General features: G+C 44.7%; 1 long non-coding RNA gene across 1 annotated transcript; it reads left to right on the top strand.

Annotated features, from left to right (window-relative positions):
* Window positions 1–496: 496 nt before the first annotated feature.
* LOC137503868 (uncharacterized) lies at window positions 497–19,248 on the top strand. Its single transcript, XR_011019357.1, has 3 exons — window positions 497–638; window positions 5,050–5,229; window positions 19,126–19,248. It is a non-coding gene; the product is annotated as an uncharacterized lncRNA (long non-coding RNA).
* The last annotated feature ends 7,252 nt before the right edge of the window (window positions 19,249–26,500 follow it).

Genomic DNA, 26,500 nt, shown 5'->3' with positions numbered 1-26,500 from the left:
ATTTTGGTTTTTTCAAATAACCCTCCAGGAAAGGTGCTACATATGAGATGATATGCAATAAATACCAACCTCAGGGAGGGACAACAGCCTGTAGAACTTTTCTTCCAAATGCCTGTTCTTCTGCTGATAAGCCCAGTCGGTAATGCCTAATAAGGTGTTCACGGATTTCCAAGTTGCTGTCTTGCAGATATCCGCCGTTGTTGCTCCAGCTCTATAAGCCCAAGAAGTTGCCACTGACCCTGTTGAGTGAGCGGTTACCTCTCTAGGACTTTGAACTCCTTTCAATTTGTAACTGACAAACAAAAAAACTAATAACTAGAGGTTCTAATGCTAACCTCTCATCCGAGTATAGTGATAAGGCTGCCACTTGGATCTTTAGGCTACTCAATGCTAGATTTTTGTCAACGTATTATTGCAAAAATCCTAACACTGTAGCGAGCTTATTGGATCGGAGTCCTGTCTTTCTCTTCCATTGACAAAAAGTTTTCCAATAGTTTTGATATATTGCTCTAGTGACTTTCTTTCTACTTTTAATTATATTCTATTAACCCTCTATCTTTTAAGATCTTCCTTTCAGAAACCAAGCTGTCAATCGAAGATTCGGAATCTGAGTCCATTTCTCTTTTCTTTTTGAGAAGGTATAGTCTGTCTGTTAATGGCATTGGTCTGTCCACCAGCATCAACTTAATCATTGGATACCAGATTATTTTCAGCCAATCTGGTTCAATTAATATTAGATACATTGTTATCGATTTCAGCTTCTGTAATACTATTGGTAACAGCGGTATTGGAGGAAATGCATAAGATATTTGATAATCCCACATTTGAGCCAAGGCATCTACTCCCGAAGCGCCTCTTGGGTCTAGAGAGAAAAACTGGCGGCACTGAGTATTCTCCAGATTGGCGAATAAATCGATCTGTGGTTGTCCCTACTTTTTCGCTAACAACTTGAACACTTCAGGACTTAGCATTAGATTGATAGTCTCTTCCCGCTGAACAGATCCACCATGTTGCTTAATGAACCCTTTAGGTGAACCGCTGAGATCGATTGAAGATTGTTCTCCGCCCAATCTAGCAGCTGCAGTATCAAATCAAGAAGTTGTGATGACCTGGTACACCCTTGTTTGTTTACATACATCACTACTGTTATATTGTCTGACCTGATCTTGACCATGCTGGTCTTTTAACCTGTATTTTGCATGGTCTAGGGCTCTCTACACTCCCAGATGCTCTCCAAAATTTAAAGATTAATCTGCTTTGACCAAGTTCCTTGTAGATATATCCCATCTATGTGGGTTCTCCCAAGAATACTTGCGTCTGTTAACACTTTTGTCATCTGAAACTACCATAGTCGTCCCCGAGTGACATTGTCTGCTATTATACACCAACTGAGTGATTGTTTCAACCGTGTTGGAATAGACACCATGCGGTTTAAAGCTGCATGACTTACTTTCCAACTGCGCAGGAGCCGTTGTAATATTCTCACGTTTCAATCAAGGATGGTCGTAGTCAGCCAACTTTGCTACGCTGGAACTACACATGGTTTTACTCAATTACACTTCAACAAACTACGGCTGCGAATATCAAATATTCGTTTTGTATGCATCACGTAGACTATGCATTAAAATTACGCAATTACGCGTAGTGTGAAGCATAGTGTGTGCGGATGCTTGTGCTTATATGCAGAAAATTTTACGCATTCATTTCTCTATAACTGCTTATACCGGGACCTCTTCAATGCATACATTCCCCTTTCCCCTGCGTAAATTTGTAAGCATACAATCACACGCTGAAAATTAGACGCAAGAAACGCATTCGTAGTTCACTACGCAATACACACATTCACTACGCATAGTGGGCGTAAGCTACGTGTAGCAGTACTTCACTATGCGTAAATTCATCAGCGTTGTTTTGAAAAACTTTACCTATGAACTACCATGCGTAGATGCAAACTATGATGCGTAAATTCGCACTGGCGTAGTTTCTGCTCATCCCTGGTTTCAATGCCCAATACACTGCCAGTGCTGTGGATGTCAAAAATCCTATTAGACTCATCACTTGTTTGACTGTTACCATTGGTTTTTGCTGGAAATTTTCCACTAAGGCATGAATTTTGCCTAACTTGTCTTGTGGAAGAAATAATTTCTAAGCTATGGAAATTGATTCTGAACCCCAAGAACTGAATAACCTGTGTCGGAATCAAATTTGATTTTTGTCGGTTCCCTAACCAACCTGCTCGTACCAACTGCTGGATGATGAGATCTCTGATGTTTCAACTTCACAATACTGTCTGTCACTACTAAAAGGTCATCTAAGTATGGCATTATCAGAACACCTTTTTAATGAAGGGTTCCCACAATTTCTGCCATTACTTTTGTGAAGATTCTGGGTGCTGACGTGATTCCGAATGGGAGCAGTAGCAGACCATGCTTTCTTAAGAGAAATTTCAACTTATTTTCTGTTTTTTAAGGCCGCTTTAGACCTTGAATGATAACTCATTCACCTTCCAACCTGACTAAATGCAGCATCAAGTTTAGAACATGAATCCCCAGGCTTAGCGTCTTCCTCAGAAAATGGAAAACGCCTTTTCAAACCCTGAGGCTACTTTCACAGTGGGATGTTGCGTTTTGATGCATCGTTACAATCGCAACGCAAACTTACACCGCAGCACCCCAAAAGGTTGCAACGCAAGTTAATGCCTCGTTATCGTCCCATACAATAGAACATACAGGCAATGAAAACTATGCTTCCAAGTAATTACTGAGCATGTGCAAACCGTCCAACGCAGCTAATAATGTGTATAACGCACAGCATGCAGCACTATCTAACAATGCTACAAGTTACACACAAACGCAACGTGTGCACTGTGAATGTCCCACAGACTTAGTATTGCTGTGCGTTAGTGTGACGAATCAACGTTTATTCGTCCTAAAAAAGTAGTTAGAGCCTTATAAAATATTCCCTGTCGCCACTATTAAAAGTGACAGCAGAGGGAAAGGCTTGGTTTATAAGAAGATCAGGGGAGCCAGGGGTTAATACAGTTCCTCTCCCTGGTCAAATGCTAACAAACCCTGGCTCTTTGGTAGCTTCTAATTACAGCTTTTCTCACCTCAGTGTGAAAGTGTTTCTCCAGCATCCCTGGAAGGTTATAGCTCATCCATCAGAGATTAGATGGACAGAAGCTAATAAACCGCCCCTTCCTCCAGACTGCTAGGAACCGATCACAGCAGGGGGTTCTCCCAGGATTACCTCAGCTGAAGGATCAAGGAGATTCCATCTCCCAGCTGACCTTTCTGTGATCTCACAAATATGAAATCCATCTTTTGCCATAAAGATGGCTTTCCAAATAGGCAACGGCCTTAAGAACCCGCTTATTCTGAAATTCGGAACCAACCACATGATTGGATGTTTCTGAATTCAAGGTAAGCCCTGCCAAAGCAGAGATATGCATTTTGGGGTCACCGTTCACTCTAAACCCCCCAAGTTTGGTATCAACGTTCTTGATAAATTCTGACAAACCTAAAAATGTTATTAGATTTAACATAACTTGTACGGTTTGCAGATGAGCACACTTATGATTCAGGTAAATTCTTGCCTCTATAAGAGGGGCAGAGACCTCCTGCTGCAAAGAGGTGTGTGATCCACGCCCCCTAACCCCTCCTTGCTGGAGTAGGGGCTATAACCAGACAGAGCCCAGAAAGCTCTGCGTCCTTTACCTTCAATCTGATGCCTAGTAACATCCTGGCAGCCCGCAGGGACACGGGCCCACCTCCATCTTTGAACTTTCTAACAAAGGCCTGCTGGCCGCATGGCAACCGCCATTTTGGGACTTTCGCCAAAGACTTGCGATTGCCGCATGGACTACCAATAACGGTATTTGAACTGTATATAATCAGACATTCTGTTCCTTTTCTTCCCTTCTCTCTGTCAATCAATCTGTTCTAAAATAAGCTGTGTGTATGTAGTTTAGAAATAAACTAACGATTTTATCGTTCAGTCTTGTGCCTGTTCTGGTCATCTGATTGCTGCTATAACGAATCTGCCCTCTGAAGAGTCAGTCATACTACCGCATTGTTTTATGATTTGCTTATAAATTGTTGATTTGCTAGCTAGGTTGTAAATAACCGTTTCTTCCTTCTAGGATTAGCTAGTACCAGATTTCCTGTGCGAAATCGATAACTTTCGTTTCTCGATTGTAAGTACAATTCGAGATTGCATCATATAGGGACCCAGTAACCTTTAACGTCACATTGCTCACAGTCTTTAAGCCGTCGGAAGTGATTATTCCCCGAACGGTGACTTGAGCGTGTTGAACGTGATTGGGCTGGCTACCGTATTATGATAGCGGGAGTCTCTTTCCTCCCTGAACTTGAGAGAGTGGTGGCAGTCTACTTTATTTACCCGATTTCCAGCGCGAAATCGATATTTTTAGTTTACCGATTGTATATACAATCAGAATTGTACATGTATGGGCACCTCCAACCAATCTTAACCGTTTACTACGCACACAGTGAATTTGCCTCCAGCAGTCTCTAGTGCATGAGACCTGCATGGCAACAGTGGCCTAGTAATACGGGATTGGTGGATGTTTGTCCCATTACATATTGTCGGCAGCTGCGCGACCAATCTTTATTGTCAGTCTGTTCACCGTACTTCCTGCGTATGCTAATGGGAGCAGATTAGACGGGATTGGCACGCTCTGTCGCCCTTTACTTTCTTCCCTCTGACGATCCAGCAACCGGTCTAGTTGTCCGTCTGCGCCCGTACTTCCTGCGTACGCTGACGGGAGCAGATCTCGACGGGATCGCGGGGCTGGATTGTCACAGTTAGTCTGCGTTGAATTATTTTATAACATGCGATTTTACTGTCGCACTGCGAAAGAGGCCCTAGATACAAATATTCTTTTATCCGGCTCTTTCCATTGAGCTGTGATTAAGTTTTAATAGAGGAATATGAACTGGGAAACATAACTGCTAATGCTCACATGGTTCCATTCCTGTGTATATCATGTATCATTGCAGATGATTTTTTTTTTTTTTTTTTTTGTAGTGGAATATCCAAAGTTGAATGAATTGCCTTCAATGATTCTTCAGTTTCTTCCAGCAGCAAACTTAAACTTTGAGGACTTTACAGTCCCCCCTGCTTCACTCTGTACAGATAAGTCCACAGAAGATTTGGAATCCGGATTAACAACTTCCTGCTGACTATCATCTTCCTCTTCAGAAGAAAGTATTATTCTAGGAGATTTCCTTATTGCTTTCTTAGGTTTTGTAGATTGAATTTAAGCAGTCTGAAGCGGCTGTGAAACTGAAGTAGAAGGAAGGCTTTCTTTAAAAGCTTTAAATGTTTCCACCATTTCTTGCCTAATGGATAACAAACTCTTTGCAAGATGCTGTAGTATCTTATTATTTGCACTTGATATGCATTTTTAACAAGATACTTTAGACCAGTCTAAGGCCTTTTGCACACTGCATGCATTTGCAGTGTGCAGGGAGCCCAAGGCTTCTTTCCCACCAGGACGTTGTGTTTTAGGGGATGCTATAAGTTGCATAACGTGCCCCCAACGCAACGCCCGGTGGTGCTGGAGGAGGATGCTACCAAGAACTGCGTTATGCAGCTGTTGGTGCGCCTTTTTCGCGATGTGCGATGCGGAGACCCTGTGATCCGCATCACTTGGTCCCGCCAGCCAAACGCCACACAGAGCGGCCGCTCCAGGAAGTAAACACTGCACGTCACAGTGCAGTGAATATTAATTAGCCATGTGGCTGGCCGCGGAGGAGGAGGGGAGACCTCCCCTTCCAACATAACTGCGCATGTGCAAACAGTCTAACGCGGCTTACCTGTTTATAACACACAGCATGCAACACTTTGTTCCAAAGATGGCAATTGCTGGACCTATCAGAGCTATCAGTAGGCTCAAAAGCATCCTGAAAAACATGCAATTGATGATTTAATCAATTAAGTCTGTTAACCAGCATACATAAATATTTAACATGCCATGAGATAGCTATTTGGTATAATCAGTAAACCCCAGACTTAGCTCTACTCATAAAGCTAGGCATATATAAAGTATAACAGTGAAACTTAATCTAATTTCAAGTAAAATGAAATGATAAAAATAAATTATGCTGCCCATTCAAATGCAAGATGCATACGACAAATTAAATGCGCACAGAACACTTTTCCTGGGATAATTAATCAATCAATTGATTTTGTCCACCTGCGTGCACAAACCTCATGATGAAGTTATCTGCAGCAAAGTTATATAATTCAGCAGTTTAAGTAAAGACATGAGAACATGCTTAAGATAAACACCCACAACCCAAACAATTTGGGTAAGTAAACATAGTGCTGAATACATGGGCAATAGTAGACAAAAGACTTTCTACAACCATCAGCGCTGTAAGAAACTAAAAAAATCTTCCCTTGCGCCAGGTTTAGGCATAGACCTCAGAATCAGACGGGCAACCATCCTCCGATGTCCGCCGCCACTTACTTGGTCTGCCGTCCTCTGTCTTGTGTCCATCTCCACCAAACACCAACCGCGGTGTGGGGAATGGACCTCTCGGCGTTCTGACAGCTGCGCGTACCGGATACGATGTCCCCGTAAGGTCGGAAGTGTCGTGCTCACAGCGCTATTGCCCTTGCCTCCGCTCTGGACACGCTGAGAATCACACTACCGCCAAAGGAAGTCACCTTTCTGCCTCCGCAAAGTGAAAGCTTCCCTCCGACGCGCGATCGGTCTCCACCATGCTGCCTCAAACACCGTCTCTCCTTACATAGCTGACCTCCAGCATGATTCAGAGTTCCACTACCGTGGAAAAACAAGGTAAACCCCCAGTAATCCTTCCAGGACAGGGCTACCTATAAAAGTTCCATGGCCTCAGCACTGCCTGGCTGCTGACCATATCTAGCTGTAGAGAGCTAGAGGCTTCCCGGGACAGGAAACACAAAGAACTGGCAGGTGGATACTGAGGGGTGGAACTTATAGAGAGCTAGTTCTTTGTGTTTCCTGTTGAGGGCGGAGCCCATATCTCATATGTAGCACCTGTCCTGGAGGGTTATTTGAAAAACACCCTTTAAAGGCTTATTTACACTGCAGGCGTTTTTGGCTTTTTTTCGCCTGCGTGCGGTTTTTAAAGATGCCCCCTCCCCCCCCCCCCCCCCAACCGCATGGACAATGAATGTCTATAAGAAGGTTCATATCAGCGCGGGTCGTATGCAGTATAGCGATGCGTGTACCGTAGGAGAAATGCAAAACGCTGACAAAATCACTTTATGTAGCGATTGCGTTGGCGTTTTTAAGAGTAAATACATTGGCGTCAATTCACCAGAGAGGATTTACTAAGAGAAAAAAGGTAGGTAGTTTATCTCATGAGGTATTTTAACACTCTGGAGTCAATTCACCAGTGTGAGAGGACAGAGAGAAAAGTGTTGGATAGCAGGGGATAATGGAGAGATATGCATGAGGAAAGTGTGAGAAAGCAGAGAGTAAGGTAATCGGTATTAATGATTTATATGGGATATTTTTCCTCTCTGTAAGCTTGAAAGTGAAGCATTGTGGGTAGGAGGTGGAGTTTTACCACTACGTGACCAGAGTATTCCCGCCTTTTACTGCCGGATCATATCATAAATCATATCACGAGTGAGTCTGAACTTCTTCACCACTTCTGTCTCAGTAAAATTATCAAGAACTGTTCTCTCACGAAAAATACGAGGGGCGATTAAACAGACCCTCCTCCTGCGCCTTCGTCTCCTCATAATAGAAGCAAGCTCTAAGGCCTAGTGCACACCAGAGCGGTTCGGCTGCGTTTTGCGATCCGCTTGCGGCTGCGGATACGCTTGAGTAATGTATTTCAATGGGCTGGTGCACACCAGAGAGGGAGGCGTTTTGCAGAAACGCATACTCCCGGGCTGCTGCAGATTTTGGATTGCGGAGGCGTTTCTGCCTCAATGTTAAGTATAGGAAAAACGCAAACCGCTCTGAAAAACGGCACTTCAGAGCGGTTTGCCAGGCGGTTTTTGTTACAGTAGCTGTTCAGTAACAGCTTTACTGTAACAATACATGAAATCTACTACACCAAAAACGCTTCACAAAACCGCAAAATGCTAGCTGAAACGCTACAGAAAAATAAGAAAAAGTGTTTCAAAATCTGCTAGCATTTTGTGGATCTGCTAGCGGTTTTTGGTGTGCACCAGGCCTAACAGAGTAAGCTCAAAAGGCTCCATCTTCCACAGCAGCAGCTGCTGTGTGAAAACCACGATATCTCCAGGTTCATTCAGGGGATAAAGAGATGAAAAAATAACGAATGGCCACACCCCCTTTCTTCCCTGGTGAATTGTGATTTGGAGAAAAACTAACTACTAACTATCACTTATTTGTCTCATACTTATCTCACATTTATCTCTTGCATTTCTCTCTGTCGATATTTTCCACTATACTTATGGAGAATTGCTATTTGGAGATATCACAGGAGGTAAATTACCTCCCAAGAGATAAATAGGTTGGTAACCTCTGGTGAATTGACGCCATTGTATTTATTCTTTTCCGGGTCAAAGAGTTCACTTCCTGACTTGCGTCAGTGAGTGAATTACAAAACCGCTTGGAAAAAAACGCTTAGAAAACTGCTAAGCACAAAAACTAATCGCCCACCCAAGCGCCGGGAATCTGAAAAAAAAGATGCCTCAGAAAAAGCCCAACGCAGACATACACACGAACGGAATGCAATGTTAATAAGGCCTGAAAGAGAGTTTAAAATTATGCCACACAAAGGGAAACCTATGCAAGTTTTTGGAAGTGTATCCAGAAAACTATGGTATGAAAGAGAAAAAAAAAATGATAGCTGATGTAACTATAATGATATGTTCATCTAATGCATTGTGAAATTTATGACCAGAAAAAACAAAGATTTTTAGAAGTCCAATGTGATGAATATCTTTGTATTCAAAGGCACCACTAAGGAGCTGGGCCCCAGTGCAAATTTTACACTAGGCCCTCTCATGCACTCTACATAACTATTACATATATAGTTATATACATATATACAGTATGAAAAAGGGTAGAAGGACTTTTTGTTAATAATAACCACTATTCAAATGCATGTAACGGTGATCATCACTAGTATAACACCAATAAAGAGCTAATACAGTAGCTGAAGAAGGTCCCTCTGGTCCAGGGGTTGGGTGCAGTCACAACTTCTGCATCTCCTGTTACACCACTGCTTGCATCACACCTGTTTCCTAGGTGGTTACGCATAATGAAGTAAACACCTTTGTCTGCATTAATAAGGACCAAGTCATACAAGAGTATAGCTAAGCAGCTGCTAATGTTTTCCAATGCTAAAAAGTATGACATACTAGAGCCATACCTCCCAACGTTTTGAGATCAGAAAGAGGGACACTTAAGCCACACCTCTAGCCATGCCCCTGACACACCCCTAGACAAAGAGACTATAAAGATTTCATTAAAAAAAAATAAAATCACACTGGTCCTTTCTATCCTGGTTCATTTTCCTTCATATTAACATTTGAAAATAAGAAATAAATCCATTGTCCTAAAAGAGGGACAAATGAGGAAGAAAGAGGGACAGAGAGAAAGGGTTCCCAAAGAGGGACAGCTAGACGCTATGCTAGAGCAGAAGCAATTTGCTTCTGTTTGCTATACTTATTGGCATCTACACTCTAGCTGCCAATAGTAGTCTCTGCTATGCCTCTTTCAAACCATGGCTTTAAAGAGACTCTGAAGCGAATTTGTTTTTTATATTTACCTTAGCATTTGCTTCAGAAGTCTCACCAGCGCTAAACCGCCACATCCCCGCCGAAAAACGAGGGCTGCAGACCCCCCAAATCCCCGGGCAAACATCCACGACCAACTTGGTCATGGATTGTGCTGCCCTGAGAGGCTGAGCTATTCGCTGTAGCTCCGCCTCTCCTGATGTCGCCGATGTCAGCGATTGATGGCAGGAAAGGCATAGCTACAGCAGAGAGCTCTGCCCCTTCCAGGAAGCGCCGTCCTTAGACCCCCCCCTCCCCCAGGGGATTTGGGGGGTCTGCAGACCTCGTTTTTCGCCGGTTTGCGTCTGATGAGAGTTCTGAAGCGAATGCTAAGGTAAATTTAGCAATTATTTTTCCCTTTAGACTCTTTTTAAATGTACTTATATCTCACAATGCTTAGTGGCAATATCCCACTGCACTGACTGCCATGAATACAGAAATACAGCACTAAACAGCCTCATTAAAGGGAACCTAAGCTGAGAAAGATATGGATTTTTTCCTTTTAAAATAATACCAGTTGCCCGAGTCTCCTGCTGATCCTGTGTCTCTAATACTTTCAGCCACAGCCCCTCAACAAGCATACAGATCAGGTGCTCTGACTGAAGTCAGACTGGATTAGCTGCATGCTTGTTTCAGGTAAGTGATTCAGCCACTACTGCAACCGCAGAGATCAACAGAGTTGTCAGGCAACTGGTGTTACTTAAAAGGAAACATCCTTATCCCGCTCAGTTAAGGTTTCCTTTAATGCTAATACAAGAGTCAATTTGCATAAAGCAGAGTAGCTAAACATACCATAGTGTTAGAATGTTTGCAGATGAGGATAACACTGCATAAGCAGGCTGGCAAACTCCAGTGACTTCCTATCTCAGCAGCGCAGAACTGATCATCTGACCTCATAATGGATTGTACAAGAAGTCACATGCAGGCAGCATCCAATCACTTCCACAGCTGCAGAATCATAGTCCTTTCTCCAGCTTATGTTTCTATATATAGACAAGGCATTTGTATTGTGATCTCCTCCTCCTATTTACCGTAATACATTATCACCTCTCAGGTATCATGAGGGACAGTCAGCTCAGTCCAGCTTGTTAGAAACGCTTCTCACACATAACTTACATTAGTCTTATCACAAAGATTTACTGTCATTCTGTTTTCAGGCAACAATTTATTATTTAGACTGAACTGAAGTTTAGAGTACAGTTAAGCATTCATAAAATCATCTTATAGAAGCAGTTCTGAATGAAGAATTGCATAACTCCCAACTGTCCCTCTTTTGGGGGGACAGTCACTCTTTGGGTGCCCTGTCCCTCTGTCCTCCTCATTTGTCCCTCTTTCTATGTAAATATATATATTTCTCTACTAAAAATGTGTTTGACTTTAAATTTTATTCCCATCCTTTAAATTGATATACTACTAATTTTTAAATGTTAATATGAAGGAAAATGAACCAGGATAGAAAGGACCAGTGTGGTTTGCATAATAAAACACATTTTTCTTACGAAATCTTTAATGTATGCGTGACTAGGGGTGTGATGGGGGCGTGATCAGGGGTGTGGCAGGGCGTGGCTTAAGTGTCCCTCTTTCTCATCTCAAAAAAGTTGGGATTCCTAGTGGAAACAATCACAATAAATCTGCCTTTTAAACTAAATGCAGATTTCTAGTAATTTCATTGACAGTTTACAGCTATATCAATCTGTTCATAAAGGGACCCAAGCACCTGTACATGAAAAAATATAAAATAAACGTCCCCATAATGGAGTTTTTTGGGATACAAAGTACTATGGATTATTAGTTGGGGTGTGATAGGCAGTACTTACCTACAGCGGGCTGCTCCTCTAGTGTCCTGTCTGTATGGAGCTCGCCATGTTCCCCAGGGATGGAGAGCAGTGAGACAAAAGATGGTGCCAGATATATCATTAACAATAATACACAGTCATCAGCCAAAACATTAAATCCACTTGCCCAATATTCTGTATGCCCACATTGTACTTCCAGAACAACTCAGAACCTTGATAAGAAACAGGAGGACCAGCTTTTTCATGGATACTTTTACCTGCATCTATGTTGCGGTTAGCAAAAGCTGCTAGCAAAAGATGCAAGAACCTTAATTTACAACCGCCTAACGCCAATTGGCGGTCGCAAGTTGGCTCCCCCAGGACTGCCTAACGCCGAAAGGCGTCAAGTCCTGGGGGAGGAGATTGCAGGGGATCACACGCTCCGCTCCATCAACACTGCCAGTGGCAATCTCCACTAGCGTACTGTAAAAAAAACGCCTGTTTATGTTGTACAGTGCTGCAATATAATGCAGCGCTGTACTGGGGGATAGCTCTGTGACTTGGCTGTCCCCTGGAGAGGCTCTGAATGCCTATGAGAGAGGATCACCCTGATTGGTCATCGGGAGGGGGGGGGGGGGGAGGGATTGAGGGGGAAAAAAATGTTAATACATATTTAAAAAAAATACTGATGGCAGCAATGATCAGAGACCATCAACAGAAAGCTCTGTTGGTGGGTAGAAAGAGGGGGAATTCATTTGTGTGCCAAGTTGTATGGCTCTGCAGCGAACTCTTAAAGGACTACTGTAGGGGGTCGGGGGAAAGTTAGTTGAACTTGCCTGGGGCTTCTAATGGTCCCCCACAGATGTCCTGTGCCCACGCAGCCACTCACCGATGCTCCAGCCCCGCCTCCGGTTCACTTCTGGAATTTCAGACCTTAAAGTCTGAAAACCACTGCGCCTGCGTTGCCGTGTCCTTGCGCCTGTTGATGTCACCAGGAGCGTACTGCGCAGGCACAGACCATACTGGGCTTGTGCTATACACTCCCGGTGACATCAGCGGGAGCGAGGACAGGGCAACGCAGGCGCAGTGGTTTTCCGACTTTAAAGTCTGAAATTCCAGAAGTGAACCAGAGGCGGGGCCAGAGCATCGGTGAGTGGCTGCGCGGGCACTGAAAGCTGCAGGGCACTGAATTGTAAAAAAAAATAGCCTAATCATGGGGGGGGGGGGGGGGGTCCTGTGGTCCTTAAAGTGAACATCCAGGCTAAAAATCGACTCAGCAGCACTGAAAAGGCCTGGTGTTTCTTTAACAGTATCACAGCATCAGAACTTTGTTTCTCTTATCCAAGCCTCATTTTTAGCTGCACAGAAGAAAACTGCCCGGGCTTTTTTCCCCTGATGCTGTGCAAAGCATGATGGGATTTCTAAAGTTATTGCTCTCGTTCTGCTGTTTTGGTGCACATTTTTTTTTTTTACATTTTGAATATGACATTTGAAGCCTAGCGTGTGCAGCTGGGAGGGGTTATCAGGACACAGGACAGTTGGAACTGTGTCTCCTGCTCCTTGTCACCTCCTTTCAACCAAAAAGATGGCTGCCCCATGACAAAGATGGCAGCCCCCATGAATCACAAACATTTGCCTGTTCTTTTAAAACAGGGTGGGTAAAAAATTATATTACCTATCTATTCTAATTAACATAACTAATGTAACTTAATGACAGTATGTTTGTTTAGGCTGAAGTTCCCCTTTAAATAGTTAAAGGGCAACTGAAGTGAGAGGGATATGGAGGCTGCCATATTTATTTCCTTTTAAGCAATCCCAGTTGCCTGGCTGTCCTGCAGATCCTCTGCCTCTAATACTTTTACCCATAGACCTTGATCAAGCATGCAGCAGATCAGATGTATCGGACATTATTGTCAGATCTGACAAGTTTAGTCACATGCTTGTTTCTGGTGTTATTCAGACACTTATGCAGCCAAATAGATCAGCAGGTCTGCCAGGCAACTGGTATTGCTTAGAAGGAAATAAATATGGCAAGCTCCGTATCCCACTCACTTCAGTTGTCCTTTAAGCGAACACCTGAAGTGAAAGACATATGGGAGGCTGCCATATTTATTTCCTTTTAGGCTAGGTGCCCGTTTAGCAGAAACGCTAGCATTGCGGAAAACGCTGCGTTTTTGCCGCTAATGGAAGTCTATGGGCCGCAGGAAAAAAACGCATATAAAAACCGCATATGCGTTTCTATGCGTGCATTTTCAAAAACTCGGGTTTTGTTGCATAGTATGCAAAAAACGCACATAATGAAAGTCAATGGAAAAGCAATGGTATGCGTTGTTCATGCGTTTTTGTAAAAAAAAATAAAAAATACTATCGTTTTGTGATGTATTTTAGCTTCCTGATGTCTTCCTATTAATTTGCATAAAACACAATTGTAAAACGCATGAAAAACGCATGCAAAGTGCTTCAAAAACTCATCTGCGGTAAAAAAAAAAGAAAAATGCAAACGCATGCACATGGCATAAGATGCAGCCTTTCAGGTTATGCTATGTGTGTTCAAATGCAGACTTAAAGTGAATGGGAACCGCATTTAAAAAAAATAAAAATAAAGCAAATACTTACCTAAGGAGAGGGAAGGCTCGGTCGTATAGAGCCTTCAGTCTCCTCTCTCAGTGCCCTCTATCCTGTGCTGGCTCCCCCCCTTTCAATCCCCCACCGAAAGGGTATTTGGAAGACTTCGGGAGCCGTGTCCTCCTGAAGACGTTCAGCTCCATACTGCACAGGCGTGAGTGTGCAAGAGAGCATGCTTTCGCAGGCGCAGTACAGGGCCGCCCTTCTTCAGCAGCACTCGGGCTCCCTGAGGCCCCGTTCAGACTACAGACCGCAACGCATGCGGACCGCAACGCGTACGAACGCACGCCATCCGCGTTCGTATGCGTTGCGTGGCTGATCCCATCACTGAAAAGTGAATGGGACAGCCATGCGTTTACAAAAAATGCGTGCAGCATGCGTTCCCGGACCGCACAGGTCCGGAACGCATGCAGTGTGAACATCAGACATTGCACTCTATGCAATGTCTGATGTCGTACGTGTCGGCCACCTGCACGCGTTTCCAAAACGCGGCTGGAAACGCGTGCAGTGTGAACGGGGCCTGAAGACTTCTGAAACCTCCTTCGGCTGGGTAAAGCAGTATTTGACTAAATTAGTCAAATACTGCTACCGGGTGAGCCAGCACTGGAACGAGGGGACCAGGAGAGGAGCCGGAAGGCTCTATAGGACCCAGAGCCTTCCCTCTCCTTGGGTATCTGTCTCATTTTTTTAAATGCGGTTCCCATTCACTTTCAGGGCCCGTTTCCACTATAGCGTTGCGGAATCGCCGGCCAATCACCGCAGGCAAATCGCATGCGGGTGCGATTCCGCATGCGTTTTTTGCCACGATTTCGAATGCGATTTCGCATAGGTAAGGGTGATGCGATTTTAACCATGTCACTGCCTGTGTGAATTAACATGGGTACCTATGCGAAATCGCATGCAAAATCGCGGCAAAAAACGCATGGGGAAAACGCACGCGATTTCCCTATTAAATACATTGCGTGCGATTCGCCTGCATTCCACACGCAGGCGAATTCTGAGGGCCCTACCCTGCAGATTTGTTCTGCACAGAAAAACGTGCGGGGAAACGCACAAGTGGAAACAGTCCCATCCACTTGCACTGGCTATGCGAATTCGCATGCGGGCAACGCATGCGAATTCGTGATAGTGGAAACGTGCCCTAAAGGGAACTGACCTGTGATGGATATGGAGGCTGCCATATTTAAAGGATGCCACAACTGAAATGTGACATAATGAGATAAACATGTGTATGTACAGTGCCTTGCACACATATAACTATGCTGTGTTCCTTTTTTTCTTTCTCTGCCTGAAAGAGTTAAATATCAGGTATGTAAGTGGCTGACTCAGTCCTGACTCAGACAGGTAGTGACTACAGCGTGACCCTCACTGATAAGAAATTCCAACTATAAAACACTTTCCTAGCAGAAAATGGCTTCTGAGAGCAGGAAAGAGGTAAAAAAGGGGAATTTCTTATCAGTGAGGGTCACACTGTAGTCACTTCCTGTCTGAGTCAGGACTGAGTCAGCCACTTACATACCTGATATTTAACTCTTTCAGGCAGAGAAAGAAAAAAAGGAACACAGCATAGTTATCTGTGTGCTAGGCACTGTACACACACATGTCTATCTCATTATGTCACATTTCAGTTGTGGTATCCTTTAAGTATAAGAGGCAGAGGATCAGCAGGAAAGCCAGGCAATTTGCATTGATTAAAATGAAATAAATATGGCAATTTCCATATCCCTCTCACTTCAGGCATCCTCAGTGCCGGTTCTAGACTTCTTGCTGCCTGAGGCAAACTTGTGAGGATGTGATTTAGAATGATTGCACAGCACCCGATAATTTGCACCGCACGTTATAACTAAGGTGCAGCCAAAAAAACCCCCCCAAACCCTGCAATACAGGTAGATAGGTAGCCAGGTAGAGTTGCCCTAGTATAGGTTAGCCAGGTATAGTTGCCCCCAGCATAGGTTAGCCAGGTATTGGTGCCCCAGTATAGGTTAGCCAAGTGTAGTTGCCCTCAATATAGGTTAGCCAGCTATAGGTGCCCAGGTATTGGTTAGCCAGCCATAGGTGCCTCCAGTATAGGTTAGCTAGATATAGTTTCTCTCAGTATAGGTTAGCCAGGTATAAGTGCCCCCAGTATAGATCTCCCTCGCCAGACGCTACTAGTTAACCTTCTCGAAACGAGCTGCAGCGGCCATCTCCTCCTGGACAGTCTCTGGATCTCCCTCACCTCACTAGACTAAACCTCAGATCAGCGGGGCCTCAGTGAAGAAAGGAGAGCGGTTTACCTGGTAATTGAGCATATACTGGAAATAAGTACTTCCAGTATACGCACCGCTATGGGAGCCGCTCTCCTCTCTTCACTGCGGCCCTGTGGGTCACTGCTGATCTGAGGTCTAGTAGTGAGGGGGTCCTGGATCCGCCACTCGTTTCGAGAAGTTAAACGAGCGGAGGCAGGGGAAGAAGGGGTTTGGGCGGGATGACACCACCTGACGTAAGTGGTTCAGGTGGAGTCATGGGCGGACCACCCCTGGGAATCCTTTAACCACTTGCCGACCGCACGCTTATACCGTGCGTCGGCAAAGTGGCAGCTGCAGGACCAGCGACGCAGTATTGCGTCGCCAGCTGCAGGCTGATTAATCAGGAAGCAGCCGCTCGCTTCCTGTCAATTCACGGCGGGGGGGCTCCGTGAATAGCCTGCGGGCCGCCGATGGCGGCTCGCAGGCTAAATGTAAACACAAGCGGAAATAATCCGCTTTGTTTACATTGTACGGCGCTGCTGCGCAGCAGCGCCGTAAGGCAGATCGGCGATCCCCGGCCAATCAGCGGCCGGGGATCGCCACCATGTGACAGAAGACAGCCTGTCACTGGCTGCACAGGACAGATAGCGTCCTGTGCAGCCCGGATCTCCAGGGGGGGCCAGGTAGGAGAGGGAGGGGGAGGATTTCGCCGCGGAGGGGGGCTTTGAGGTGCCCCCCCCCGCAACACCCGGCAGGCAGGAGCGATCAGACCCCCCCAGCACATCATCCCCCTAGTGGGGAAAAAAGGGAGGCGATCTGGTCGCTCTGCCTGCACGCTGATCTGTGCTGGGGGCTGCAGAGCCCACCCAGCACAGATCAGCTGAAACAGCGCTGGTCCTTAAGGGGGGGTAAAGGGTGGGTCCTCAAGTGGTTAAAGTCAATGAAAACCATTAAAAAAAAAGAAAAAAAAAAAAGCTACCTAAGGAGAGGGAAGGCTCTGGGTCCTATAGAGCCTTTTCTCTCCTCTCCCAGACCCCGTTCCACTGCAGGATCCCCGGTAGCAGTATTTAACCAATTTGCTCAAATACTGCTGTGTCCACTGCCAAAAAGAGGCTTCGGGAGCCCGAGTGCTCCCAAAGACAGGCCACTCCATACTGCACATGCGCGAGCGCCCTCACTCGCGCACACGCAGTATGGAGCCGCCTGTCTTTGGGAGGACTCCGCTCCTAAAGACTTCCGAAGTCCCCCGTGGTGGAAGATTCAAACGGAGCAACTCCCGCTGCAATGAGGGCACCGGGAGAGGTAAGGCTCTATAGGACCCAGAGCTTTCCCTCTCCTTAGGTAAGTATCTGGCTTAAAAAAAAACCAAAAACAAATAATAATAATTCCCATTTACTTTAAAGTGAACCAGAGGTGAGAGTGATATGGAGGCTGCCATATTTCTTTTCTTTAAAACAATACTAGTTCCCTGGCAGTACTGTTGATCTATTTGGCAGCAGTAGTGTCTGACTAACACCAGAAACAAGCATGCAGCTAATTCTGTCAGTTCTGAAAATATTGTCAGAAGCTTCTGCATATGATCTGCATATGCTTGTTCAGGGTCTGTGGCTGAAAGTATTAGAGGCAGAGGATCAGCAGACAGCCAAGCAACTGGTATTGCTGACAAGGAAATACATATGGCAGCCTCCTTATCACTCACCTTGGGTTCATTTTAAATTATGTTCAGGGGTGGTCTGCCCATGATGATGCCCGATAAGAAGTCAATTTGGTACTATTCCGTTAGCCGGGCGCAACCACTAGGTGGCGATAAAACTTCAGCGTTGAACAGTGCTGGGGGAGGTTCAGGCGCAACTGAACTAAGTAATGTAGAATGTAATCTCCCTCGGCCTGCAAAATCCCAGCGGCGTTTAAGCGGACCCAAACCAAAGATTTTTTTAATTCAAAATATTTAGTTGCACCACTCTGACACATACAAAGCTAAATAAACACTCCTTCAAGCCTATGAGCATTTCAATGCATGCTTTTCACCCTTCTCTTTTCATAACTCTAGATTGTTAGCCTTTGGGCAGGGTCCTCCTCTTGTGTCCTACCTGATCATGCACCTCCATTATTGTGCACCCAGGCTATGCATCTGAGTGCACCTAACTTGCCTAATCTCCATGCTCCCATCCAGTGACTGACTAAGCATTACCTGGTACTTATACTGTGCTGCGTGATCTGGTCTTTCTTGTATTCCTGTATTGTCATATTGCTGTATGGTACCCCTAAATATTGTCTGTAACCTAAACTAATGTCCAGCGCTGTGTAATATGTTGGCGCTTTATAAATAAATAAAATAACTAGGGTTATACAGGAGGCAGCCATTAGCAATTCCTCCTTTGCCGGACACCTCCTCCTCCACCACCAGTTTGCTGGATTCTGTCCCGGCAATATGAAAGGAAGGGAGGGGTTCCTCCAATATATGTAAAATATTTTATATTGGTCATCATGAAGCTGAAAAGGTGCTGACATTTATTATTATAATTTAGAAAATAGATTTGATTTCTGAAATCTTGTATTTTTTAATTTGAGTCCACTTTAAAATTACTATTCCCCTTCCAGGCCACCATGGATAGTAGGAAAAGATGTGAAATTTCTTACTAGAAATATTTTTTGCATTTTTGATAATAAAGTTGGACACTAATTTGTATGTTGTTTCTTTGATATTTTTGCATACGTACTAGTTCGAGTGTGGTGGATTACTCATGATTAGCCTTGAATCAATGACACACTGAAGACTCCTCCCCCACATTTTATACTTAAATGGACCTGACCTCTTGCACAGGACAGAAGAAAACAGAGACAAGCACCCTGTACGTATTTAGAGTATAGCCTGTCTAATTCCCCCTCATTTGTGTCTAATTTGATCCTCCCCCCGTGTCACATGACTGCCTATGGCAGATAAGCCCATTTGAAAGCACAGGCTGTAAACAATATGTCTGCTTCCATGAATCATGAAGTAGAAACTGCAGATTTATTTTAGGATTTGTATCAGCTGAAAGGGCTGGTGCACACCAGAGCAGTTCTGGAGCATTTTTAAAAACGCTAGCTGTTTGAAAACCGCTTGGGTAATGTATTTCAATGGGATGGTGCACACCAGAGCAGTTCGTTTTTTCCACAAACGCAAACTCAGGGGCTGCAGCATTTTTTAGATTTCGGAGGTGTCTCGGTCTCAATGTTAAGTATAGGGGAGTGGAAATCCGCTTTGAAAAACGCTGGATCAGAGTGGTTTTCCAAGCGTTTTTGTTACAGAAGCTGTTCAGTAACAGCTTTACTGTAACAATATATGAAATCTGCTACACAAAAACGCTCCAAAAAACACTAGGCATGTTTAGAAAATCTCTCTAAGGGCCCTTTTCCACTAGCAATCGCTAGCGTTCACGCTGAACGCTAGCGATTGCTGAATAGCAAAAGGTAAACAATTTTTCCGCTAGACACTGCAGCGATTTTCCCACGATCGCGTTTAGCGCTTCTATAGCACTGAAATGCGATCACCGGGAAATCGCCTGAAAATGGTGCAGGCTACACATTTGGCAATTTGCGTTAATCGCCGGCGATTACCGCAAATCGCCCAAGTAAGAACGGGCCCATAGAGTATTAAAGTGAACCTCCGGCAGCACTGAAAAGGCTTTGTGTTTCTTTAACAGTTTCACAGCATCAGAATTTTGTTTCTCTTATACAAGCCTCATTTTTAGCTGCACAGAAGAAAACTGCCCGGGCTTTTTTCACCTGATGCTGTGCAAAGCATGATGGGATTTCTGGTTGTTCTCGTTCTGCTGTTTTGGTGCATTTTTTTTTTTTTTTTACACTTTGAATTTGACATTTGAAGCCTAGCGTGTGCAGCTGGGAGGGGTGATCAGGACACAGGATAGTTGGAACTGTGTCTCCTGCTCCTTGTTGTCACCTCCTTTCAACCAAAAAGATGGCAGCCCCCATGAATCACAAACATTTGCCTGTTCTTTTTTAAAACAGGGTGGGTAAGAGATTATATTACCTATCTATTCTAATGAACATAACTAATATAACTTGATGACAGTATATTTGTTTAGGCTGAAGTTCCCTTTTAAAGCCGCCGGCAAAACGCTCTAGTGTGAATAGGCCCTTAACATGCCTAAAATCGCTCTGAAAATCTGCTTCAAAAACCTCAAACATTTTGCAGATCTGCTAGGTTTTTGGTGTGCACTGGCCCTAACAAATGTTTGTTTAACCACTTGAGGGCCGCATTGTTACACCCCCCCCTCCCTAAAGATCAGGCCTTTTTTCCTAAAAAGGGCCACTGCAGCTTTAAAGCCTCGCTGCAGGGGCACACAACACAGCACACAATGGACCCCCCTTTTCTCCCCACCAACAGATCTTTCTGTTGGTGGGGTCTGATCACTCCCTCAAATGATTTTTTTTTTTTTTTTTAATATAAATATTTTTCATTATGTTCTAAATAAATTTGACTTTTTTTTAAACATTTATTCCCTAGCCCTCCCTCCTTCCCCCCGCCAGCCAATCGGCGTGATCAGCTTTCATAGGCTTCAGCCTATGACAGCCGATCACTATCCTGTCTCCCAGGGTAACAGCCGTGTCACACTGCTGTCCCCAGTACAGCGCTGCCGTGGATCGCAGCACTGTACAAGCCAATTAGCCGTCTAACAGTCCCCTAGCGGAGCTCCGACTATCTCCTGCAAAACAGGCCCCAAGGGCCAGATCGGCGTGAGGCGGTCCTGCTGCCACATCCACACCCAGCGGCGTGACACGGTCGGCAAGAGGTTAAAAGGTTATTATGCGGTTGAGTATCTTTAAGGCTGGTTTCACACCAGGACGTTGCGTTTTAGGGGACGTTATGGTCGCATAACGTCCCCCTAATGCAACGCCTGGTGCTCTGTGCTTTGGACGTCAGAGTGAGCCGCGTTGTGCAGCTCACTCTGGCGTCCGTGATGGCGTGATGCGCACTCTTGGATGCATGCGGCATCACGTGGTCCCGCCGGCCAATCGCCACACAGAGCAGCCGCTCCAGGAAGTAAACACTGCACGTCACTGAGTGCAGTGAATATTAGCCATGTGCCTGGCCGCTCTCCGCTCCTCCCCAACGTTACTGAGCATGTGCAAACAGTCTAACGCGGCTCTGCTGCTTACAAAGTACTGTATGCAGTACGTTATATTATGGCGCAGCGTTACACTGTAACGCAACGTGGGCACTGTGAACAGCCCCATTGATTTTTCATTGCTGTGCGGTGGGGTGCGTTACAGGCTGCTCTAACGTGCGCCTGTAACGTCCCACTGTGAAACCAGCCTTAGCCTTTGTTCACATCTAAAATCAAAATCGCTGACGCCAGCGTTTTTTTTTGCGCAACTTTTTTTTCCCCCCTCCTGGCAAGATGCTCAACAGCATAATAACCTTTAAATAAAAAAACATTTGTTACAGCTGATACAAATACTTAATTTTTTTTTTTTTACGATTTTGTGTAAAGCGCTTTTCAAAGCGCTTTTGCAGAATGATTTGTTTTTCACTTCCTGATGCAAGTCAGGAAGTGAACTTTGACCCGGAAAATAAATACAATGCATTTCTTCTTAAAAGCACTGGGGAAATCGCAAAATGCTTGAAAAAGCGATTGGTATAGCGAGTTCCCTATACCTGCCATTATAGGCAAATTGACCCAAAAATGGTACAGGTAGCGTTTTAGTGAGTGGATCGGAATCAAATCGCTCAGATGTGAACACTCTCATAGGGAATCATTGCACAAGCACTTTTAGGGCAATTTTCAAAATCGCTGGCGCTTAAAAACAAACAAAAAAAAAAAAATGGGAAAATGCCCTAGGTGTGAACAAGCCCTTTCAGTTCAGGTCCACTTTAAATATGGCAGCCTCCTATCCCTCTCAGTTTAGTTGTCCTTTGAAGGATACCTTAGCCCGAAGGAAAAATTAAATACGGGGGAAGCAGGCATATGTAGTGGGCTATCCTCATGCAAAGATCTGCCATTCACACTGCGGTCATAGACTTCCATTAAATGTGATTTTGCATTCAAACAAATGTGCTCCCTGCCTGACAGTTCTTCCAGTGTGAGGTCACGCACTGATGTTGGGTGAGAAGGCCTGGCTCCATATCCCTCTCACTTCAGAAGTCCTTTAGGGCCATTGTACATTTCCAAGACCCATTTGTCACTGAGCTCACTGGTGTTACTGTAGTATATCTGCAAAACTTTCCTTCCTGATGCCATCTATTTCGTAAAGTGCACCAGTCTGCCCTGCAGCAAAAAAACAAAACAAAAACAAAACTCCACAGCCTGATGCACCTATCCTCACGTTTTTTAGCTGGGATGGTGTTTTTGTCTTGGATGCCTCACCTTTTTTTCTACAGTATAACAATGGTCATTGCGACTAAACAATTCAATCTTGGATCAGACCAAATGAAATTTACATCACATGGGAACAAGATGCTTACTTTCATGATAAAAATGTAAGTCTGCCTCTTTACAGCAGCTTTGGAGCAGTGACTTTGTTGTGAAGCAGGTTTTAGGATATGTTGCTATAGAAATCATTTTACTCTGAATAAGGCATCTAACCAGGGTCTTTTGCTTTTGTTCTGGGACCAATTTACATTTTCATACCAAAGTTCGTTTTGTTAGAATGCATCTTCTCCTTGAGGCTAGGTGCACACATAGCAGAACCGCTAGCATAGCGGAAAACGCTGTGTTTTTGCCGCTAATGGAAGTCTATGGGCCGCAGGAAAAAAAAAACCATAAAGACGCATACGTGTTTTATATATGTGTGAGTTTTCAAAAAATGCTAGTTTTGTTGCATAATATGCAAAAACGCATAAAAAACACACATAATGAAAGTCAATGGGAACACAATGGTATGCGGTTTTCACGATTTTTATATGCTTTTTCCCCCCCAAAAAAATTGTTTTGTGATGTATTTCCGCTTCCTGTTGTCTTCCTAGTGATTTGCATAAATGGAAATATAAAAACGCTTGAAAAACACATACATTGTATATGCGAACCGCAAACACACACAAAACTCTTGAAAAACGCATCTGCAGTAAAATCGCACAAGAAAACTCACACAACATAACATGAAAGGCTGCTTTTCTGTCATGTTTTCATTTGATGTTATCTGTGCACCCAGCCTGAGGGGCTTTGTGGTCCCAGGTCAGTACTGTTTGTACAGATAACATGGTACTTTCAGGTGTTTGCAAATATATTCTGGTGATCTTTTTGGCAGCAATAGTGTCTGAATCACACATCTGAAACAAGCATGCATCTAAGCGGGTCAGACAGACTGAATATTTATTCAAGACAGTGTTTAGAGCTAAAAAAGTATTACAGGCAGATGATCAGCAAAACAGCCAGGCAATTTGCATTGTTTAATAGGAAATAAATAGGTCGGCCTCCATATTCCTCTCCATTCAAATTCCCTTTAATCTCTTGCCAACCGCGTCACACCGCCGGCTAATAACAGTGTACAGCACTGCCAACTAAGGCAGCGCTGTACTGGGGACAGCCGTGTGACACGGCTGTTCCCCTGGGAAGAAAAGAAAAGTGATCCGGTGTCATAGGCTGTAGCCTATGACAGCCGATCACGCTGATTGGCTGGCGGGGGGAGGGAGGGAGCAATAAAAAAAAAAGAAAAAAAAATAGGAAATTATAAAAACAAATATTTGCTTTACAAAAAAAACAAACATTGGGGGAGCGATCCGAGCCCCCCAACAGAAAGCTCTCTGCATGTCATGTAACAGGAGCCACAAGGCAAGACTGTACATGCGTCTACAGTGAAGAGAGGAGCGAGAACCTGTCCCTCTGCTGGAAGTAGGAAGTTTATGATGCGCCACTGCTGCTGCCCTGCAGGAATTTTGTTTATAATAAAATACTTCCAGCTCGTCTGGATGAAATCAAATTAAAAAGAGGATTGTTAAAATATTACGGAATTAGGCCACGTTCACAGAAGGGAGTTATGATGTAGCAGAGGAGTTTTAATGCACAGAATAGCATTGCAATAAGTCTATGCAATGTTCAGAGTGCATCCGGTGTAATGCGATCCAATGGATTACAGTATATAAAACGCAGTGCATTACCACAACGTGCGTTTCATCGTATGCGATGCCACACTTGCATAATGTGATGCAACTGTTCCCCTCTGTTGCATTCCTGTTTTTACAGGGACCACAAAACCGCTCCCTCTGTGAACCCAGCCTTAGGCCAGAAACCCACTAGCAGCGCTTTTCTGAGTGCTTTGCGATTGAAAAGCTCTTGCTAATGTAATGCTAAGGGTCTGATCCCACTTGAGCGATGCGATTTTTTAAAAATCCCCCATTGCAATTAGAGATGGGCCGAACCTCCGATTTTAGGTTCGCGAACTTCCGCGGAAGGTTCGGTTCGCGTTAAAGTTCACGAACCGCAATAGACTTCAATGGGGATGCGAACTTTGAAAAAAAAAAAAAATTATGCTGGCCACAAAAGTGATGGAAAAGATGTTTCAAGGGGTCTAACACCTGGAGGGGGGCATGGCGGAGTGGGATACACGCCAAAAGTCCCCAGGAAAAATCTGGATTTAAAGCAAAGCAGCGTTTTAAGGGCAGAAATCATATTGAATGCTAAATGACAGGCCTAAAGTGCTTTAAAACATCTTGCATGTGTATACATCAATCAGGTAGTGTAATTAAGGTACTGCTTTACACTGACACACCAAACTGTTCACTGAACAGAACAGGTATGCAGTGGCGGGTTCACTAAACAGGTATACAGTGGCGGGTCCACTGAACAGAACAGGTATGCAGTGGCGGGTCCACTGAACAGAACAGGTATGCAGTGGTGGGTTCACAGAACAGGTATGCAGTGGTGGGTTCACAGAACAGGTATGCAGTGGCGGGATCACTGAACAGGTATGCAGTGGTGGGTGGGTTCACAGAACAGGTATGCAGTGGCAGGATCACAGAACAGGTATGCAGTGGTGGGTGGGTTCACAGAACAGGTATGCAGTGGCAGGATCACTGAACAGGTATGCAGTGGTGGGTGGGTTCACAGAACAGGTATGCAGTGGCAGGATCACTGAACAGGTATGCAGTGGTGGGTGGGTTCACAGAACAGGTATGCAGTGGCAGGATCACTGAACAGGTATGCAGTGGTGGGTGGGTTCACAGAACAGATATGCAGTGGTGGGTTCACAGAACAGGTATGCAGTGGCAGGATCACTGAACTGGTATGCAGTGGTGGGTGGGTTCACAGAACAGATATGCAGTGGTGGGTTCACAGAACAGGTATGCAGTGGCAGGATCACTGAACAGGTATGCAGTGGTGGGTGGGTTCACAGAACAGGTATGCAGTGGCAGGATCACTGAACAGGTATGCAGTGGTGGGTGGGTTCACAGAACAGGTATGCAGTGGCAGGATCACTGAACAGGTATGCAGTGGTGGGTGGGTTCACAGAACAGGTATGCAGTGGCAGGATCACTGAACAGGTATGCAGCCAGGAAAAGCTAAGCCTAACTAATCTTTCCCTATGAGAGACAGACAGCAGCTCGCCCTACTCTCTCTAATGCAGGCACACGAGTGGCCGTAATGGCCGCCGCTGCCTGCCTTATATAAGGGGGGTGGGGCTCCAGGGGCTAGTGTAGCCTAATTGGCTACACTGGGCCTGCTGACTGTGATGTAGAGGGTCAAAGTTGACCCTCATAGTGCATTGTGGGGCGAACCGAACTTCCGGAAACGTTCGCCTGCGGGAGGCGAACGCGAACCACCGAAGTTCGCCGGGAACCGTTCGCCGGCGAACCGTTCGGCCCATCTCTAATAGCAATGCATTAGCAAGAGCTTTTTCAAATCACTAGCGATTAGAAAGGGCTGCTTGTGGTTTTCTGGCCTCAGTGATTGCAGTTACATGCATACATTCTCCGTAATATTTTCTTTGTGCCAATTCAGGTTTTCTTGGAATTAGAGTAGCAGATTTTTTAAAACAAAATCTAGGGCATGTCTTCCAGATCACGTATGTGCTCTAGTTTAGGAGTATCTGGTGCTGGTTGATTTCTGTAACAAACGTTCGCAAAGATTTTTCATAATGAAAACGTCTACTCAACAA

The sequence above is a fragment of the Hyperolius riggenbachi genome, chromosome 4 (assembly GCF_040937935.1).
Source record: "Hyperolius riggenbachi isolate aHypRig1 chromosome 4, aHypRig1.pri, whole genome shotgun sequence".
NCBI lineage: Eukaryota > Metazoa > Chordata > Amphibia > Anura > Hyperoliidae > Hyperolius > Hyperolius riggenbachi.
The sequence above is the reverse complement of the archived record's forward strand: the minus strand, read 5'-3'. Positions and strand labels throughout refer to the sequence as shown.